At 34.9% G+C, this 16529-nt stretch overlaps 1 protein-coding gene across 2 annotated transcripts in view; it reads left to right on the forward strand.

The window, feature by feature from the left end:
* Positions 1-16529, forward strand: part of DPP10 (dipeptidyl peptidase like 10) — a 653109-nt gene that overhangs the window by 487327 nt on the left and 149253 nt on the right. The gene's annotated exons all lie outside the window — the stretch shown is intronic.

The following is a 16529-nucleotide window of genomic DNA, read 5'->3' on the forward strand; positions in this document are numbered from 1 at the left end:
ACTGGTTTCTTAGGGGAAGATTTCTTGTCATATTACATTTTGAAATTATCAACAACTCAAAAAGAGCATTACTGATGCATAAAAGCATTTTGAGCAACACTATATTTTTGTCCATGTCTCATGGTGAAAGTATAAAGACCTTAAGGGGATATTGCTCAGGAAGTGGTATTGCTTGGTTATATGGCATGTGAACGCTCAAATGCAGTACATGCTGCCAAACTGACTTCTAAATTGCTTGAATATTTATATGCAGACCAGCGACACTTTGAGAATTCCCATTGGTACTATATTCTCACCAATGCCTTCTTTTTCCATATTATCGTATTGTTTCTTAATAATGACATTATTGCTTCTTCCATTCCAATTTTTATACTTTCTGTCTTATTAAGATGTGCTTGCTCTACTTACCCTATGAATGTGGCTAGGTTTGGTGTGGTATTTATGTGTGTATGGGAGAGATTTTCAAGAACTCATCCTATTATGGTAATAAAATTAAGTTTTGCATTTTTAAAATTAGTTTCAATAATTTATACATTTCTTTTTTTTAATCAAAAAAATTTTTAATGTTTATTTATTTCTGAGACAGAGACAGAGCATGAGTGGGGGAGGGGCAGAGAGAGAGGGAGATACAGAATCCGAAGCAGGCTCCAGGCTCTGAGCTGTCAGCACAGAGCCTGACGTGGGGCTCGAACTCACAGACCGAGAGATCATGACCTGAGCCAAAGTCGGACGCTCAACCGACTGAGCCACGCAGGCACCCCAATAATTTATACATTGCTAAAAATCCATCTCACCTAAACTTCCACTGGTTAGCATAATGTTTTTATCCCTTTTTACAGCATTTTTTAAATCTTTGTATTTTGTACTTTCTTCTTTTCCTGTGTTATTTAGAAGTACTTTCTTCTTTTCATGATCAACTTTGATATTGGTAAACTTCACATATGTCTTCTCAAAGGCCAAATTTTAAATTTATACAGTCCTTTCTATTATAATGCTAGTATTTTATTTTTCTTTTCTAATACAGAAACACTGATTCTATATTTTCTCTAAATTTTGCTTTATCTTCATCCAGCAAGTTTGATAATAATATTTTTATTAGTATTTAATTTGAATATTATTTCAGTGTTCATGTATGTTCTTCTTTTCACATGGGCTATTTTGATCTTTGTTTTTAAGTTTACAGAAATGTAGAATTAGTTTTAAAACTATATATGGAGTTCATAAACATCTTTGTAATAAACTTTATCTATTATCTAGTTTATAAACTTTGAAGTTTATAAGACTTGATTTTTACCTTATAATAAACTTACGTTTTCATGTGATAGGTGTGGTGTTTAATATATGCATGTTAGATCTGTCTTGATAATTACATTTTTAAGACTTTTATTTCTTTGCTGGTGATAGTGGGTGTGGTCTTTTACTTTAGCATGCTATCAGTTTTGCATTATGTAATTTAAACTATGATTTTAAGAGTGAGGCGGTTTAAATGGTAAATAAATCTTTCAGGATGGAATTGTTGATACTCTTATCAATATAGTATCCTACTTGCCTTTAATGGTTCTAATTGACCAACCCTAACTCTGAATTTTAGGAGAGTCCATGAAGGGAAGTTAGAATCCTCTAGATTTTTTTTTTTTTGAATTGTTGCTTCAACAACGGCTGGGTGGGCTAAGGTGTGTTTCTTATTGCCTATGGGCCTCAAATTCCTCATTATAAAACAGAAATGTCTGCATCATCATCTCATTATGATAATTAATTTGGGGAATCTAAATATTCCCCTTAGTGAGGTATACATTATTATTTTTATTTCATTTTATAAATCTAAGAAATACTTTTATAGGCTGATTGGTGAGATAGGGAGGTAGTACAAGATATGTCACATCTCAAGAAGACTGTAGAATAATATATTGCTATTAAATAGTGCTTCTGTTCGTTAGAAAAGCTTCTCCACCTAAAATATTCTAGAATTGAATATACCTGTGATAGAACCTCTGCTAGTGATTGGCCATGTGATCTTGGCCAAGTCATTTTTCCTCTTGGTACCTCATTTTCATCAGAAAAGTGAGGACCTTTGACCATGCTTGTTGGCTTTGTTCATGGAATATGATATACTTTTATATATCCATAATATATATATTATGCTACATAATATATTTTTAAATATTATATTTTTAAAAAAGAATGAAATTATTTTTAAAAATATTTTCGGGGGGCGCCTGGGTGGCGCAGTCGGTTAAGCGTCCGACTTCAGCCAGGTCACGATCTCGCGGTCTGTGAGTTCGAGCCCCGCGTCGGGCTCTGGGCTGATGGCTCAGAGCCTGGAGCCTGTTTCCGATTCTGTGTCTCCCTCTCTCTCTGCCCCTACCCCGTTCATGCTCTGTCTCTCTCTGTCCCAAAAATAAATAAATGTTGAAAAAATTTAAAAATATTTTCGGAATGACTGGAATAAAGAAGGGGGAGCATGAGAGGTTGAAAAGGGTTGTAGAGTAATTGCCTTAGCAGATTTTCTTCTTTTCTTTTTTTTTTTTTTGTTGTTTCTTTCTTCCTCCCTCCCTCCCTCTCTCTCTTTCTTTTTTCTTTTCTTTTCTTTCTTTCTTTCTTTCTTTCTTTCTTTCTTTCTTTCTTTCCTTCCTTCCTTCCTTCCTTCCTTCTTTCCTTCCTCTCTTCCTTCTTTCCTTCCTTCTTTTTTCTTTTCTTTTATGTTTTCTTTTCTTTCTTCTATAGTTTTCCACTCTGAAATATTTCCAGAGTCAACTGTGCAGTAGATGACTGTTTTAGAGTAAGAAATACATTTTTCACATGCAGAAATAACTTTCATTGTATCTTGGTGGATGTGTTCCTTAAACATGTAAACTAGTTGTTTGATGGAATATTAAAAAAAGGAAACTATTTTCAACATAGAAAAAATCAACAATAAAATAATTTTTTATTTAAAAATAATTTTAACGTTTATATATTTTTGAGAGAAACAGAGCATGAGCAGGCGAGGGGCAGAGAGAGAGAGGGAGACACAGAATCCGAAGCAGGCTCCAGGCTCTGAGTTGTCTGCACAGAACCCGACTCCAGGCTCCAACCCACACCACGAGATCATGACCTGAGCTGAAGTCGGATGCCCAACTGACATAGCCACCCAGGATTCCCAATAATTTTTTTGAAAGGATGTTTATTTTGAGAGAGAGAGAGAGAGAGAGAGAGAGAGAGAGAGAGAGAGAGAGATAGAGAGAGAGAGAGAGCACATAAGCAAGGGAGGAGGGTCAGAGAGAGAGAAAGAGAATTCCAAGCAGTTTTTTGTTGTCAGCGTACAGCCTGACATGGGGCTCAAACTCATGAACTGTGAGATTGTGACCTGAGCCAAAATCAAGAGTTTGATGCTTAACCTACTGAGCCACCCAGGCACCCCTTATCTCTGGTCTTTAGTCCCCTACATGTTTAACATGGCTTTAGGAACTCAGACAAAGAAGACTTTGGGAAAACAAAGGTTTACCAAAAATATTGAAAGAAGCATACACAAAGTTGCCAGACATTAGAAGCTGCTTAAACATCTTTACACTTGTATTTCACAAAGAAATCCTATATAACACTGTATTCACTGTGATATCCACACCGAATGGTTGAATGATTGATTAAATAATTATGAAGGAAACAAGCTAGTAATTTAAAATGCAGTTAATGATAAACATCATGTTTGCCTTTATCTTTTTCATATTCAAAAATTTTTAGAACAGTGTATTTCGTATACATGTATAGATCTGTCTTAGATCCATTCCATTACGATATTCCTAAAAAGTGGCAGCAGAAACTGCCTAGGATATGCTAGATATGGAGATGCCAGGTTGGATTCAGAGAAGGCATGAATCAGTGTAGGGCTGTGGTGAGTGAGCAGCAAAAAATGGGCACTTGCTCTAGTTTTACCTGTTTTACTCTGATGATGTCAACAAGAGAGCTGGTCCATTAGGCCAAAGGCAAATTCCCAACACAGAAATTTCCAGAAACTAAAAACCCAAGACAGTTTCATGTTTTTCTCATTGGAGAGTCCTTCAGAAAATCTTTGAAACTTTCATGAGTTTTATATAAGTCTCATTCTCCTAGCCTTAGAGGTACAAAAATTTGTGCCAAAGTAATAGTTTGACACCCTGAGGGAAGCTGTATTAATTGCTGGCATTTTCTTTAATGCTTCCTACTTGTTATGGATTGTTTTTCAGTATAGTTGAGAAAATAATAAAAAGGACTAACAATTTATAAAAATCATAGATCCTCTCATGGGAGTCGTTTTTTAGGTGGTTAATTCCTGGATCCATTTCTTACTAAATGTTGACCTTAAGAATATTACGTAATTTCTTATGCCTTACTCTCCTTATCTTTAAAATGGTGGGGAACTGGAGAGTGTTATGTTAAGTGAAATAAGTCATACAGAGAAAGACAGATACCCTATGTTTTCACTCTTATGTGGATCCTGAGAAACTTAACAGGAGTCCATGGCGGAGGGGAAGGAAAAAAAAAGTTAGAGAGGGAGGGAGCCAAACCATGAGAGACTCTTAAAAACTGAGAACAAACTGAGGATTGATGTGGGGGTGGGAGGGAGGGGAGGGTGGGTGATGGGTATTGAGGAGGACACCTGCTGGGATGAGCACTGGTGTTGTATGGAAATCAATTTGGCAATAAATTTCATATTAAAAAAATAATTAAATTAAATTTAAAAAAATTAAACGGTGAGAGTAGTGGTACTTCACCAATAGCGCTAGTCTGGTGTTTAACATATAAGCATAAAGCACATTGAATAATATCTTGCATATAGTATTTTAGAGGTTAATTTTTTAAAAAATTTTAATCTATTTTTTAAAAAAGATTTTTTAGGTTTATTTATTTATTTTGGGAGAGAGAGAGAGAGAGAGAGAGAGAGAGAGAGAGAATTAGCAGAAGAGGGGCAGAGAGAAAGAGGGGGACAGAGGATCTGAAGTGGGCTCCGAGCTGAGAGCAGAGAGCCTGATGCCTGTGGGGCTCGAACTCACAAATCATGAGATCATGACCTGAGCCAAAGCTGGATGCTTTATTGACTAAGCCACCCAGACACCCCTAAAATGATTTTTAAAAGTATCTTTGTCACTTGAATTTTAACTTGTTTGGGAATTTTTGTTTCACTAGTTTTGAGGAGAATGAAGTCTAAGTTCTTTGTCATGGCATATCCCAAAATCCTTTGGGTAAGTTTTGGGATAAAGTCCGTATTTGTCAAGGTTATCCTTGGTGTGCATGTAAACATAGATTCAATATAAATTAAAGGATGCATCTCTACAAATGGCTAATTGTCCATTTCATGTGAGTATGACAGGCTTTGTCAATATTTGAAGCCATCAGCAAACTTGGCAATATGATTTTATTAGATGAGTCATTATAATACTTTAATTAGTTTTGCATTAAATTAATTAAAGAGGCCTGTAGCGTTTATAAACTAAGGACAATTAACTTCCCATCCTTAAATCTCAGTTTTTAATTTTATTTGCTATGAAAGAAATCCCTGGTTGTAGAGAAGAGAGGTAAGAGGTTGATATAATTTGTAGATAAAGAGGGTCTGAATTAGAATCAAAGGGAAAATTTTTCAGTACCAGTGAGATGGGGGAAGGCATTTTGCAGGTGGTAAACTTTGTGGGGAAGAAAAAGAAACAAAACTGACACGATACAACATTATTGACACATACAACATGTACGCTCTAAATAACATTTAGAGCAGGTTGTGAGTAGACTACTATAGCGGTTATAAAACAAAATGAAATGTCCCAAAACATGTATACCAAACATATGTGTACTATATGTATACATGGATGTGGATGTGGATTCTCTGTAAAGGGAAGATTTTAAGGAATCAGCTCATGCAATCGTGGGGCAGTCTGGCAAGCTGAAAACTCAGATGAGAGTTCATTTTATAATCTTGAGCAGAAGTCTTGAGGCAGAAGGCCTTCTTTAGGAAACCTGTTTTTTGCTGTTAAAGCCTTCAACTGATTGGATAAGGACCACTCACATTATTCTCTTCTAAAAATCAACTGATTGTAAATGTCAATCACATCTACAAACTGCTTTTACAAGACGGGTTTGACCAAGCAGTCAGACACCGTAACCTAGCCACGCTGACACATAAAATTAGCCATCATGGCATAGTAACCGCTTGATTTGATTCCCACTTGTCCTTTCCTACAGTAACACACTTTAATTCAGATCATCATCTTTCACATAAATATCCCTCTTCACTCGCTGGCCACTCTAATCCATCCAGCATCCACAGAGGTATGTGTTAAAAATGCAGATTCTTAACAGCTCCCACAGGTGATAAAATGTCATTGCTATGACACACAAGATGCAGCTAAGGTGACACATCCTGTGGCTCCTGCCACTCCACTGCAGAGCAGAAGCACAGGTTTTTTTCTCTACGTGAGCCAAAACTCTGTAATCTCGAGAGTGATTACATCCTCTGAGTGTCCTCTCCCGCATAATGTTTGAGCCTTTGGATCATTCTCTTTGGTGTATCCCCTCATTGTTTTCTTTTCATTATATGTCTTTGTCAAATACTAAAATGCAAAATGCTAACATATTCCGCTTCTCTGATAATTTCCCCCCCGCCCCGAATTTCTACAGGCTAAGTGAATTGCTTGCTTCTCAGGAGTCTAACTTTCTTCTATTTTATCTCAAATCATTTAAGATTTTATTTATTCACATTGCTGTCTTTCACCACTGACTTCCAGTCATTTCCAGAGCATATGGAATACAGAATATGCTAACATTTCCCTCCCTCCCTCTCACCTAAACCCTCCCTTCCTCTATGTCTCTTTCCCTCCTCTTCCTCCTTCTTCTATGTAAAACTCATTTTAGCCCAAGGCAAAATGTAAATTTAATGAGTATCTGGTTGCATTAAGAAATTAATGAAAGGCTGACAGTGGTTTGTGTGGACGATCAGATACAGCAAAGAGTTTTGAGGATGGCATGATGTGAAGCGTAGTCATGCATGAAAGGTTGGGTCTGGTCAAAGAGTTTGTGTTAGACTATAAGTAATTGAGTTTAGAGCCAGAGAGCTAAGTTTAGAGGCTACTATAATCTGGAAATGATTTGGTAAAAAATATATTTAAGAGATAAGTATGTCAAGTATTTAACTGAGATATAAAACTTGATCACAGTCAAGTAATAAAAATTGTCTTCAACTCATTCACATACATTAAGTTATACAAATATGATTTATCAATGTATTTCTACACTTAATATACAAGTGTATTCCTCAATCTCATGTTAGACTCCCAATTTTTTAAGCCACTTTATTGAGAACAAATAAAGATTGATACATACAGATGGCTGCACTTTGCATTGAGTACAAACAAAAAAAGTGTACATATTTTGTGTAAAACTTGAGCTGAAGAGAAGTGTATACCTGTGAAACAATCATCACATTCAATACCATAAATGTATCCATCAAGTCCAAAAGTTTCCCACTGCCCTATTCATCTTTTGTGTGTGATGAGAACATTTAACATAACATAGATTCCTTCTTTGATATTGCTAATATCTTTTCAATCTATTCAGGCTAAACTAACATCACTACACCCATCCTTCCAGGGGCATTAACCTTTAAAATATTCAATGTTTTACTCATCACAATCTAGGTATTTGGAGAAATTACTTTTTCTATATTTTATTACCTATATTATTGAAAAATGTAATGTTTTAGGTAATTCTCCAAGTACAAATACAAAGTCACAACCTTTCCCATCACCTGCATTTTTGTTATTACTAGTATTGCTTTAAAATTGATAATAAACTCTTCAGTGTTTAGCAATGGTTCCATGCCTCCAGGAAATTTTCAATTTCCTTGATGTAATTGTTTACATTTAATAGTTCATTAATGGAAATTTTGAACCATTTCCTTGACTGTTCTAGTATGACCTTAGTCCTCATTGGTTTAAGGGAGGTGTTTAAGGCAGCGTTTTTCAAACACGTCATCGAAATCTCATGTTTCCTCGTAAATACTGTAATGTTTTTACTGGACATTCCATTAAGTAGTTTTTAAGTATAAAAGTAATTATTTTAATTATTATTAACATATGTTTGGGACATATATGATAAACATATACAAATATACTGTATATAAGAGATACATATGTATATACCCATGCACGCCACAAATGCACACAGACACACACACTCACACCTGCTGCTGACTTCATGTATATTTTGGGATGAAAGGCTTAGGCCTGAAGTTGTAGCATATTCGAGGTGTTCCAAGTAGATGAAGAAAGGGCCAATAAGAGTCAAATTCTAGTTCAAGTCAGTACTTCACAGTAGTGTGTGCGATGGTCATTGCTAGTACATTAATTGCTACAGGAAAACTGCTACTCCCTGAAACCGGAAAATTTACATCCTTAACATCCTCAACTATTTATTGCAATGACTATTTCCATATAAATGAATTTTGAGCATTTTTTTACCTCATTCATCTTCATTAGTGGAGATGACTGAAAACATATTACCTTTTTCATGTTATCTGTAACAAAATTTAATGCTCCTGTTTTTTGTTACAGAAAACAAAAGCAATCCCTCTTAGCACATTTAGTACTAGGCACACCTAAAGTCAAATGGGTCTCATTTCAAATTTGACATAAGGAAAGTCAGTATCAAGAAGCTGATATAATTTCTTTACTCAGTATTAGACTGGAAAGAATCCAGTGAACCATAATAGGATAACTGCTTGGGTTTAACAAAAATAATAAAAACACCCTTAAAATGTCCCGAACATCTTGACTGGTAAATTTGTAGTATATTGAGGTATATGTTTACATTAATATAGTATGTATGTAAATATGACAGGAAATACATTCTCATACAAGTAAAATACCATAACAGTGTAGGTGTATGCATAGAAAAGGAAAAAGAAATATGCAATTACCATATATACTGTAAAGGAAAATTAACTTGCAATTGCTGTAAAGATTACCTACCCACATATCAATTAAGCACTCCTGTAGACCACTTGTGCCTTGTATTTAAATAGTATATTTATGACTTTTCTATCTAAAGTCAGAGATTTTTCAAAGAAATAAAAGTTCTGATTCTCTATAAGCATACATTTCCTCTAAAGTGTTGCATATTTCAGTGTAAGGAGAATCTGAGCAACTTGCATACTGTTAGTTCTACTCTTACTGCCTTTAAGCTATCTGTACTGGCTTTAGTAAAAAATCACTTGGTGGAGCGCCTGACTGGTTCATTCGGTTAAGTGTCCGACTTCGCTCAGGTCATGATCTCCTGGTTCATGAGTTCGAGCCCCGTGCCAGGTTCTGTGTTAATAGCTCGGAGCCTGGAACCTGCTTCGAATTCTGTGTCTCCCTCTTTATCTGTCCCTCCTCTACTCACACTCTGTCTCTCTCTCTCTCTCTCTCTCTCTCTCTCTCTCAAAAATAAATAAACATTAAAAAGAAAAAAAATAAGTCACTTGGTAAGTATATGCTGACTTGGCCTTGCAGACTGCCTGGGACTGTGAACCCTCTGAAGGCAGGTGCTCCAACTGTGCAATGCTTATAGCGTGTATAATTGTAAAGTGAGCTGCAGGCATGTGTTTTCCCCTGAGAATAATAAAAGAGAAGCTGCTGACGGAAGATGTTGCAACCTGTGTGAGCATGTGAAAATAGAAGTTATTTAAATGCTGACAGTTTCTAGTTGAGGCCAGCCCTAGAGATTTTGAGGGAAAGTAGAAATATTGTCAGGCTTCTACAAAAAAGAAAAGAAGAGAAAATCATCAATCAGTGCTGTTTGAGATAAACTTTACCTGTGTTATGTTTTTAATGTTTTATTCCACACTTAGAAAAACCAAACGGAAATCAATTCTTTATCATAGAAAGTACCAATATTAATAATGAGACATCTGAAATTTACTTACTTCTTTTGGGGGAAAGGAGGAGACTTCATCCCTATTTAAAGTGCTCCCCTTGGTTCACCTAGATGAGTTATAAAATGTTGTAGAGGTTCTAACTATATGTTATGAACATGCAACTCACTAGGGATATAAAAGGCACAATTTCGATATTCCAGGACCTCACAGAAAATAGAGCTAAAGGTAGGGATTCCCACCTCTTGGAACACCTGAAACAGAAGGGTTCCAATGTGGTCTTCACCTTGCAGGGGGCCCTCTCTGAGGTGATGGGGCAGTTTCCTGCAGAAGATGACCTGAAAGCTGAGTGTTGAAGTTACACAAGACCCTTGAACAACAGTGCAGAGGTTAGGGGTGCCAACCCCACGTGCAGTCAGAAATCCACCTGTAACTTTTGACCTCCCCCAAACTTAATTACTAAGAGCCTACTGTTGACCGGAAGCCTTATCAATTAACACATATATTGCATGTTATATGCATTATGTACTGTACTCTTACAATGAAGTAAGCTAGAGAAAACAAAATGTTGTTAAGAAAATTATAAGGAAGAGAAAATACATTCATGGTACTGTATGGAATTTGTCGAAAAAAAATCGACATTATAAGTGGACCCGCACAGTTCAGATGCATTGACATTCAAGGGTCATCTGAACATTCCAGGACCTTAATTTAAAGGCATTCCTCTAGACTATAAGGAAGTTCTCAATGTAAGAAGAAACAGAATATATGTATATGGAATCACATGCTTTAATTGATTGGTTTATATTTTTAATAACAAAAAGCTATAACTTAGATGTTACTGACAAATGTGAAAAGGTAAAAAGAATCAAATAAGCTAGAAGAATAAAATATGCCAGCAGATTTGTATCAGAAAGAATAACTATTGTTTGTTTCCTAGTTCTAATAAGAATTCACTATGTTTCCCTTAACTTATGTTTAAACAGTTTTGAGTTATTTAGCAATAATGAGGTAAATGTAATGACCATATCTTTTTTACCCATTTTCCCACAAAATAGCAATTTTTCTGGCAATTATTTTCTCAAGCTGCTCCTAACATTAAATTTAAGAATAAATTTTGGTGTAAGAGCCACGGAGGCTCCAGGGTTGCAGATTTTTTAACTATAAATTTAGGTCATGCATAACCCGATGTACTGAACAGTGTAGACAGTTCCTGCTAAGAAGTCATTGGAGTAGAATAACAATGTAGATGATAATCACTAAAATCTCTTATTTCATTGCAACCAGGGTTTGGCATATCTCTTATGCTTACTCTGACCATACAGGATTATCCTACAAGGATAACAAGGCACATTCTATCAGTGGTCTAAGTAGAAACTTTAAAAATAAAAGTATAAGAATGTTATTTTTTAAATTTTTTTTTTTTTTCAACGTTTATTTATTTTTGGGACAGAGAGAGACAGAGCATGAACGGGGGAGGGGCAGAGAGAGGGAGACACAGAATCAGAAACAGGCTCCAGGCTCTGAGCCATCAGCCCAGAGCCCGACGCGGGGCTCGAACTCACGGACCGCGAGATCGTGACCTGGCTGAAGTCGGACGCTTAACCGACTGCGCCACCCAGGCGCCCCTATAAGAATGTTATTTTAAGATGTGAGCCATCCTACACAACCCCTAATGTTAAGAAAAAAAAAAAGATCCCAATTATGAAAGTTTAGTATTCTAGTGATTTACTTTGTCTTATTAAATGACATGAAAAGAACTCACTGATGGAAATGGTTGTCTGCATTATGGCAAGATTTTTCTTGTCAGAAATAACTTTAAATGGTGCATTCAGGAGCTCTCTCCTTGTTCTGGTCCTTAAAAACAACAAAGGAAATGAAAATGTGAAAAGAAACTCAATCTTTTATGATACTATTAGTCAACCACAGCATAAACTGTAATCTCTAAGGAACATAAAGTAATAATTCCCCAGAGCCAGAAAAAGATTGAAAGCAAATATATACTTTACCACCTTATGGGAAACACAAATTGACAATTTTAGCTGGTAATTTCAACACTTGTCTTACAGTACAAGATAGGACAAGTAGATAGAACATCAGAAACAATATAAAATATATGGTCAACACAATCAACCAACATGATGTCATTGTCATTTACAAAACACTATACCCGGCAATTACAGAATACATGGAATATATACAAGTGCACACAATGGGCCATGAAACAGTTTCAATAAGTGTACCAGAATGGGAATTATACACAGCATGATTTTGGACCACAAAAAAGTTAAATTAAAAAAAATCACACACACACACACACACACACACACACACACACACACATTTTTACTGGACTAAGAATATGTCCAAAAGAAATAACAGTATTAGATATCTAGCAGCTCCAAATGTAGATTTCGTCCTGTAAATATATTCCACATATGCCTAAAGATATATGAAAAGAAAATTCATTGGAACACTGTTTATAATTTAAAAAGCAAAATAAAACACTAGAAACAACTTAAATAAGTTATCATTAGACCAGTAAAAATTTAGGGTGCATAAATATAAAATATTGAGAAGCCATTAAAATTAATATGATTCTTCTACATGTGCAGATATGCAATGCCATCCAGTAATAAAAGGCCATAGGATTAATCAGTATGCTCTCAATATTAAATAAAACACCTATTACATATATTATATACATATAGCTCTAAGATATATTATATATTAAATATTTATTCTACACATTTATATTATTTATATTATTAAATATATATTTAATTATAGTTATGTGTATGCATATATTTATATATCATATATTACATTTCATTATATTATATAATATGTATTTTATATTATATAATGTAACATAATTATATACTATATAAAATATATTGTAATTACAATATATTGCATACATTATTGATTTAGTGTAATATTATGATTATATATTATAAATTATTATATACTATAAAATGTTTATTCAATATAAAATCATACATAATTACAATTATACTATTATATTAATTTATACTATACTATATAATACTGCACTGTTTATTATATTATATTATATTATATTATATTATATTATATTATATTATATTATATGTGTTGAGAAGTGACCAGGGTTGTCCTCTTTAGAGGAATACTCCCCTGAGAGAACTGGAGTTTGAGAGACATTTTATATTATTTAATTTTTGTCAGAGCATTTCTTATATTTTAAATGAAATATTTTTAAAAATTATTATAAATGACAAAAAGTTTTAAAACAAAGTTGAGGGGCACCTGGGTGGCTCGGTCTGTTAAGCGTCTGACCCTTGATTAGCTCAGGTCATGATCTCATGTTTCATGAGTTTGGGCCCCAAGTCAGTCTCTGCACTGTCAGCACAGAACCTGCTTGGTATTCTCTCTCTTCCTCTCTCTCTGCGCACATGCACATGTTATCTCTCTCAAAATAAATAAGTATTTTTAAAAAATGGATTACCTTTAACACAGCATGTAGAATCAGGCACTTCAAGGACTTTCAAAATAGAGAAAATTTTGACAAGTTTTACATATATATATATATATATATATATAGTACATGTATATATGTATGTATATATTGTAAATTTAAAAATTTATAAGTACTTTATATATATACACTACAGATACTTGAAATACTTGAATTATATGTATATATATATCCATATATATATCCACTATATATATGTATGTGTGTGTGTGTGTATGTGTGTGTGTATATATATATATATATATATATATATAGTGGGTAAACAGAATGTATGTGTCTTGTGTCTGAAGTATGTGTTAGCAATGATCATATAGAATGGTTAGAGGTTTTACCTCTGCTACAAATATGAAATATAACTGGGGATGAAGGTGGCAAAATGGAGGGGTGCCTGGGTGGCTAAGTTGGTTAAGCGTCCGACTTGATAACAGCTCAGGTCTTGATCAGGTCATGAGTTCAAGCCCCACATTGAGCTCCACACTGGATGTGGAGCCTACTAAAAAAAAAAAAAAGTAAAAATAATTACTGGTTCAGAGTAGTATATTAATAGGTAGTTTAGTCTTTAAAATATATTTGAGAGGTGCCTGGGTGGTTTAGTTGGTTAAACCTCCAACCTCAGCTCAGGTCATGATCTCACAGTTCATGGGTTTGAGCCCCGCATCAGGCTTTGTGCTGACAGCTCAGAGCATGGAGCCTGCCTCAGATTCTGTGTCTCCCTCTTTCTCTGCCTCTCCTGGACTCATGCTCTGTCTCTCTCTCTCTCAAAAATGAATAAACATTAAAAAAATAAAATATTTAAAACATATTTGATACTGTTTTATATTAGAAGATAAATTATAGTTTGAGAAAGAGAAAGGGACATAAAGAATTACATATTTAAAGCTTAATAAAAGAACCATAGCTTGGTCCTTCAGTTTCCTTGTGAGGGGGAAAATAAATGCTGATAGTGAAGATGAATGTTAAAAGATTTTGGTCAGGATGGCACCTGGTGGCTTATTAAGTTAAGTGTCTGATTCTTGATTTCTGCTCAGGTCATTATCTCACAGTTTCTGGGATTGAGCCTGTCAGTGCAGAGCCTTCTTGGGGTTCTTTCTCTCCCTCATTTGATCACACTCCATCTCAAAATAAATAAATATTAAATAATGTGCTCAGTATCTTGATTCTAATGTGTTCTGATATGAACAGGAGAATGAAGATAATTATATATAAAATTCGGTATTTAAATCTTTATTAAAAATTATCCTACTAATTACATTCTACATCCCAGAAGTAAACTAGAATGAGCCAGGGAACATAGCTAAACTTGGCTATTCATTTAAGAACACACAAATAAAGCGTGTTCATTAGTTTCTCTGTCTTCTGTTTATGTTATCCAAATTCAATGTCTTCCTAAAGAACTTTCCCTAAGAAAACTTACAGCATCTTCTGTTTTTTTTTTTTTCTGATCAAGTTTATGTCTCTCAAAAAGCCCTATCCTGTCCCCAGAAAGGTAATGTCGTATGTCTAGTGGCATATCAGATCTTTGGATTCTTTGAACTATAGTTGTCCTTAAGCGTAAACCGCCGTCACTTTTTTGAAATTACGTTATTAGCCTGATATCAAGAGATTCAATCTTAAAAGGAAAAAGGAAAGTATTACCCTAGGAATATGATAAATGTCATGCTGGAAAATAATTTTCCATTTTTGGAGCATTGTCCAATTAAAAGAACTTTGACTAAAGTTGAATACATGACTTCTCACCTCAGATAGGTAAGAGTGGACTGTTACAAGCTTCATGTGAATTCACCTGTAAAAACCAGACAAAACATTAACAAAGCAAAATGAAACTACCCAAGGATTCTGGAGACTAAACAAAACTGTGCAAACTTGGAAAGGAAGTGACAGATCACAGAAAAGTGAATAGTAAAGTGTGTGTGCTCCATTTTGTTTTCTGCAGGGTTGTCTCTTACAAGCAGGTATGTTTGAGACAGAGGTGGATATGTAGGGAGCTGATTCTCTGAAAGGAAAACCCAGTCTCTTCTGACAGGAGCAAGAGTAGTAAGAGCCACTGGGTGACCATGACCGTGACTCCCAGAGTAAGGGAGAAACCCTGAGTTCGAGAAGAGGTGTGACCCGTTGCGTGAATGAACCCAGCCAGCACTGTGGCTGGACCTGAACTACAGATGCTTGAACTTTCACGCCACGTCTTTACAGTCGCTTTTCTGTGTTCCTTGAGAGTCAGGAAAATAAATGCATACAAAGGAATGAAAATCTAGGATATATCAGCATACGTGTGTGTGTGTGTGTGTGTGTGTGTGTGTGTGTATGTACTGTATTTTAAGTACACACATACAAAAATAATAAAAAAAATAGCATTGGACATTCCTAGAATTGAAAAATACCTAAAATTAAACAACAACTAGATGGGATTCAAGTAGAATGGAAATGACAGATCAGTCCATGACATACAGATCAATACATATCATTAAATCTGAAAAAGAAAAGAAAAATAGAAGATTAAAAAAAGAAAAAAAAATAGAGCCTAGGGACCAGCAGGAAAATTACAGAAAGTCTTACATGACGGTAACTGGAATTTTAAAAGGAGAGGAGAGAAGAAAACAGGAAAACTCTTTGAAGAAATGATATCCAGATATTCTAAAATTATTGGAAGACATAAATGTACATATTCAAGGTGTTCAGCGACCACACCCCCCCCCCAAAAAAAAAAACCCAGTAAATTCTATGAGAACCTCCCCTGGGCACATATTAGTCAAACTGTTGAAAATAAAAAGAAAGAGAAAATGTTGAAGCTACCAGAGAAACACCACAACATGTTAGATACAAAAGGACAACAGTTAGAATGCCTGCAAACTTCTTGTCAGAAACCATGGAGAATCAAGGTGAAATGAAGATAATTTCAGATAAAATAAAATAAGATAAAATAAGGGAATTTGTCTCAACCTGTCCCATGCTGTAAGAAATGTTCTTCAGTCTGAAGAAATACAATACCAGAGGAAATCAGATCTTAGGAACAAAAGAACAGCGGAAATGTTAAATGTATAAGTAAACAGCAAACACTAAGCTGTGTCTTCATTTCTGTATAAAACATGTAACCATTAAAAGAAAAATGGCAATAAGGCTTTGAGGGTATACAGTGTATGCATGTGTGATAGTCTT

Source organism: Prionailurus viverrinus, chromosome C1 (genome assembly GCF_022837055.1).
Source record: "Prionailurus viverrinus isolate Anna chromosome C1, UM_Priviv_1.0, whole genome shotgun sequence".
NCBI classification, from domain to species: Eukaryota; Metazoa; Chordata; class Mammalia; order Carnivora; family Felidae; genus Prionailurus; species Prionailurus viverrinus.